We start from the raw sequence: 6674 nt of genomic DNA, 5'->3' as shown, positions 1-6674 counted from the left end.
GAGATATATTAATTAGCTGAAAAATAATGCAAAATAATTGCTTTAAGGAAACTCAACAAGCTGAACAATATGATGAATAAAATGAAGAATGCAGTGAGTTTCAACAGCAACCTTGATCCAGCAGAAGCAAGAACCTGTGAACTCAAAGTTGAGTCATTTTAAATTATTCAGTCAGAGGAGGAAACAAAAGAATTAAAAGGGTTAAAGAATGCTTACATAATTTATGGGACTATATCAAGATAATTAATGTATGAATTATGAGAATCTTAGATGGAAAAGACAGAGAAAAGAGAAGAAAGCTTATAAAATATAAATAATGGCTGAAAACTTTCAAATCTTGGCGAGATATGGATATCCAAATGCATAAGGCTAAACGATCCTCATACAAGTTCAACCCAAAGAAGACTTCAGCAAGACACACTCTAATCAAACTGACAAAATAAAAAACAAAGACATATTTTTAAAGCAAAGAAGAGGTGTCTCAAGTACAATAACATTTGTATTAGACCATCAGCAGACTTCTTAACAGAAACCTTATGTATCAGGGGATGGTGGAATGATATATTCAAAGTGCTGAAAAAAAACACGAGATGTTCGTCAGAAATGAAGGACAGATAAAGACTTTTCCAGATTAAAAAAAGTTAATGAAATTTATCACCAATATATCTGCCTTATAGGAAATTCTAAAGATAATTTTCTAGATGAAACAAAAGAGCATTAATTACTAATATAAAAACATATAACAGTATATGTTACTAACTAAAGTTAAGTATATACTCAAATTTAGAATACTATAATGATGATGTACAAATCACATTTAACTCTAGGATATAGGTTAAAAGGCAAAAGTATTAAGTAAATACAGCTACATATATCTGTTAATGGATACACAATATAAAAATAAGTAGATGGTGATATCAAAATAAAAATGTGCAAGGAGGGAAGTAAAAGTTTATTTTTGTATACAGTTGAAGTTACATTGTTGTAAGAACAGGACCTGAGGGGGCCCCAGGGGGTGGGGCAAGTGCCACAGCACGGGCTTCACAGCCTCCTGGAGAGGAAGCCAATGGTCAGAGGACAGGTCCAGGGCCACAGCCCTCCTCCCTACAGCCACTGCCCTACCCGCCAGTGGGGCAGGCCATGGGTCCTGGGAGAGAGGGACAGGCAGAAGCACTTAGCACTTCTGATATGATCCACAGTCCCAGGACACACTCAGCACAAAGAAGGGGAATCCAGGACAGCAATTCTCTGCAGTACACAGGGACAGGATTTCCAGGGAAACGTGTAGTTTAGGGAAAAAAATCATTTGAGTTTTTTATATGAGTTTCATGGTAACCACAAAGGAAAAAACTATAGTAAATATACAAAAGAAAAAGAGAAAAAGTTTATTAAAGTGTACACCTTCAAAAAGTCATCAAATCACAAAAGAAGAAAACAAAGAAAAACTATAAAACAGTCAGAAAACAATTAATAAAATGATAATAAAAAGTCCTTACCTATCAATAACTACCATAAATGTAAATGGACTAAATTCTCCAGTCAAAAGATATAGAATGAGTTAATAGTTAAAAAATAAAATCCAACAATAGGTTGCCTTACAGGATTCTCAATTTAGCTTTAAAGACACACACAGACTGAAAGCAACAGGGTGAAAAAAAATATCCCACGTAAATGGAAATCAAAAGAGAGCAAGAGTAGCTATTTCTATATCAGAAAAAAAATTTATAATAAAAACAAGAGGCAAAGAAGATCATTATAAAGTGATAAATGAGCCCATTCATTAAGAGGATATATCAGTTGTAAATATATGCACTCAACATCAAAGAACTTAACTATATATATATAATTAATATATAGTTATATAAATATAAAATAAAGGAAGAAACAGAAAGCAATACAATAACAGTGAGATATTTCAATACACCATGCTCAGCAATGAATAGATCAACTAGGAAGAAAATCAATTAAGTAACCATAGATTTGAATTACACTTTAGACCAAGTAGAACTCACAGCCATATTCAGAACATTCCATCTAAAAGCAGCAGAATACACATTCTTTGCAACTGCCTACAGAAAATCCTCCAGAATAGATCATATGTCAGGCCACAAAACAAGACTTAATAAATTTAAGAAGATTGAAATTATATCAAGTTCCCTTTCAACCACAATGGCATGAAACTAGAAATCAATAACAGGAAGAAAATTGGAAAATGTACAACTATAAGAACAATAAACAACACACATGACAATAGAGTCAAGAAGGTAACAGAAATAAATATCTTCAGACAAATGAAAATAAAAACACAATATACCAAAAGGTATAAATGTACCAAAAGCATTTCTAAGAGGAAAGTTTATAGTGATAAATGCCAATACTGATTTTATATAGACAACATAACTTTAAACTTAAAAGAACCAGAAAAAAAGAACAAAATCCAAAGCTTTGAAAACCGTAAAAGGAAATAAAGATCAGAGCAGTAACAAATGAAATAGAAATTAGAAAAAAAATAGAAAAGATAAATAAAACTGAGTTTGTTTTTTGAAAATAAATATAATTGATAAACTTTTAACTAGTCTAAATAAGCAGAAAGGTAAAAGACTCAAATAAATGAAAAATGAAATACAATTCATACTACAAAAACATAAAACTCCCTAAGAGACTACTATAAAAATATATGCCAAGAAATTAAGCAATTAGAAAAAATATGATAAAGTTTTAGAAATATGCAAACATCCATGACTGAATCATGAAAAAATAGACTATACAAATAGCAAGTCAGAAGATTAAATTAGTAAACAAATATCCTCCTTCACTTATAAATTCTACCAAAAAATTAAAGAAGAATTAATAGCAATCCTTCTAAAACTCTCCCAAAAAAATGAAGAGATGGAAAACTTCTAAATACACTTCATGAGGCCAGCATTACCCTACTACCAAAGTCAGGCAAGAATACTCGAAAAAAAGAAAATTGCAGGCCAATAATCTTGATGAACTTGAATGTAAAAATCCTCAACAAAATACTAGCAAACCAAATTCAACAATACATGAAAAGGATTAACACCATGTTTAAGTGGGATTTATCTTTGGAATGCAAGGATGTTTCAAAATATGCAAATCAATAAATGTGATATATCACATTAGCAGAATAAAGGAAAAAATGTATACAATCATCTCAATAGATGCAGTAAAACATCTGACAAAATCCAACACACTTTCAAAACAAAAACTCTCAACAAATTAGTTATAGAAATAATGTGACTCGATTAAGACTACGCATACAGCCCACAGCTAGCATACCAATTGTGAAAAGCTGAAAGCATTCCTCTAAGATCACATGCAAGACAAGGATGCCCACTCTTTTTTTCAATTAATATATGAGATATTCATACTTTTAGTATACATGTGATAATTTGATACCAGGATAATTGGAATATCCATAAACTTAGTATTTGTTTAATCTTTATGCTAGAAACATGCAAATTATTCTTTTTCAGCTATTTGAAGTGTACAACAGGTGATTGTAAGCTATAGTCACCCTACTAATCATAAGCTATAATCACCCTACTAATCTATCAATCACTAGGTTTTATCTCTTCTAACTGTATTTTTGCACCCATTAATCAGCCTCTCTTTATCCTTCCCTCTCTCCTACACTTCCCTGCCTCTAGTAACCACCAATCTACAGTCTATCTTCATGAAATCCACTTTTTGGGCCCCCACGTCACATAAAAGTAAGAATACACAATTTTTTCTTTCTGTGCTTGGCTTATTTTGCTTAACATAATGACCTCCAATTAACAATGTTGCTGTAAATGCTTCACAAACATGGGAGAGAAGATATATTTATATATTTATCTGTACAACGTTTGTCAAAATATAGTGGCTGTAAATGCATAGATTTATGTCTTAGTTCTTTATTCTATTCCATTGGGCTATGTGTCTGTTTCATGCCAGTAGCATGCTGATTTGGTTATTATAGCTTTGAAGCATATTCTGAAGTCAGGTAGTGTAATGTTTCCAGTTTTTTAGTTTGTTTGTTTATTTGTTGTTTGTCATCAGGATTACTTTGACTATTTGGGATCTCTTGTGGTTTTATATGAATTTTAGAACGTTTTTTATTTCTGTGAGGAAATATTTTCATCGGTATTTTGATAATTTGATATATTCATATCTTTGATATGTTTATTTTCTTTCTATTGGATATGTACCCAGTGGTGGAATTGCTGGATTATATAGTATTAATAGCTCAATTTTAAAGTTTTTAAGGAGGAAACTCCATGCTGTTTTCCATAGTGGCTGCACTAATTTGTTCCCACCAACAGTGTATGAGGGCTGCCCTTCCCCACATCCTCACCAGCATCCATTATTCTCTGACTTTTGATTTTTTGAAAAAGCCATTTAAACTAAAGTGAGATAATATCTCATTGTGGTTTTGATTTTCATTTTGCTATTGTTTGAGCTCCTTAAGCTATAAGTTTTATAAGTTTATAGCTTAAGGTCTTATATTTAAGTCTTTAATCCAATTTGCTTTGATTTTTGAATATGGTGAGAGAGAGAGGTCTACTTTCAGTCCTCTGCATATGGATATCCAGTTTTCCTAGCACCATTTATTGAAAAAACTGTCCTTTCCGCGTTGTATGTTCTTGGCACCTTTGTCAAAAATGTGGCATCTGTAAATGCATAGATTTCTATTTGGGCTTTTCATTGTGTTCCATTGGGCTATGAGTTTGTTTTATGCCAGCAGCATGCTGATTTGGTTATTACAGCTTTATAGCATATTAGTCAGGTAGTATGATGTCTCCAGTTTTTTCTTTTTTCCTCAGGATTGCTTTGGCTATCTGGAATCTCTTGTGGTTCCATATAAATTTTAGAACTTTTTTATTTTTGTGAAGAAATATTTTCATTCGTATTTTGATAAAAAACATATTGAACCTGTACATTACTTGGGGTGGTATTGTCATGGTAACAATATTAATTCTTCCAATCCACAAACATGGAATATCTTTTCATTTTTTTGTATGTTCTCTTCAATTTCTTTCATCAGTGTTTTACAGTTTTCCTTATACAGCTCTTTTACTTGTTTAAACTGATTTATTGGTTTCTTTTTCAGATTATTTACTGTTGGTGTATATTAATGACATTGATTTTTGTATGTTGATTTTGTGTCCAGAAACTTTACTGAATTTATTTATCAGTATTTTGGTAGAGTCTTTAGGTTTTTCTAAGATTATGTTGTTTGTGAACAAGCCTACTTTGACTTTTTCCTTTCCATTTGAATGCCCTTTATTTCTCTCTTGCCTAATTGCCGTGGCCAGGATTTGCAGCATTATGTTGAATTATAGTGCCCTCATAGTTTTAGTCAATATAGTACTGGAAGTCCTGGGCAAAGCAACTAGACAAGAAAAATAAGTTAAAATGTCTAAATTGAAAAAACAAACAAACAAAAACATAAATTGCCAAGGCGGGTGGATCACCTGAAATAAGGAGTTTAAGACCAGCCCGGCCAACATGGTGAAACCCTGTCTCTACTCAAAATACAAAAATTAGCTTGGCGTGATGGCGGGTGCCTGTAATCCCAGCTACTCAGGAGGCTGAGGCAGGAGAATTGCTTGAACCTGGGAGGCGGAGGTGGCAGTGACCTGGGATTGCACCATTGCACTCCAGCCTGGGTGAACTCAAAAAAAAAAAAAAAAAAAAAATTAAAAAAAGAAAAAGAAAACCCTAAGAAGTCCACCAAAAATTGTTAGAACAAATTCAATAAAATTGCAAGATAAAAATCAACATACAAAACCGGTTGAATTTTTATGCACTAACAACAAACTCTCTGAAAAAGAAATTAACAATGCCATTTACAATAGCATCAAAAATAGTAAAATAATTAGAATAAATTGAACCAAGGGTGTTGAAGATCTGTACACTAAAATCCATTAAACTCTATGAAAAAAGCTGAAAAAGAAACATGTAAATAGGAAGATATGCAATATTTCTAGATTGGAAGAATATTTTTAAAATATTCATACTATTCAAAACTATCTACAGATCCAATGCAATTTCTATCAAAATCCAAATTATATTTTTCACAAAAATTGAAAAAAAAATCTAAAATTCATATGGAACCATAAAACGCTCCAAATACCCAGAGTAATTTTCAGCAAAAAGAACAAAGTTGGAGGCATCACACTTCCTTATTTCAAATTATATTACGACTTACAGTAACTAAAACAGTATGGTACTGGCACAAATACGTAGACCGAGGGAACACAATAGAGAAACCAGAAACAAACTTAAACATGTATGGTCAATGAATATTCAATAAAGTCACTGAAAATACAAAATGGGGAAAGAATAACCTCTTCAATACATAGTGTTTGGAAACTTTGATATCCTTATGCAGAAGAATGCAATTGGACACAGATTATACCACATATTTTTAAAAAACTCAAAATGGATTGAAGACAAAAATAAGACTTGAAACCATAAAACTGCTAGAAGAAAACATAGAGCAAAATTTCTTCACATTAGTCTTGGCAAATATATAGTTTTTTAATATGACACCAAAAGCACAAGCAACAAAAGCAAGCTAAGTAAGTAGGACTTCATCAAATTAAAAAGATTCTGCATGACAAAGGAATCAATCAACAAACTGAAAAGAAATATATGGAATAGGAGAA

Source organism: Pan paniscus, chromosome 18 (assembly GCF_029289425.2).
Source record: "Pan paniscus chromosome 18, NHGRI_mPanPan1-v2.0_pri, whole genome shotgun sequence".
Lineage (NCBI taxonomy): Eukaryota > Metazoa > Chordata > Mammalia > Primates > Hominidae > Pan > Pan paniscus.
This window is presented reverse-complemented; position numbering follows the sequence as displayed.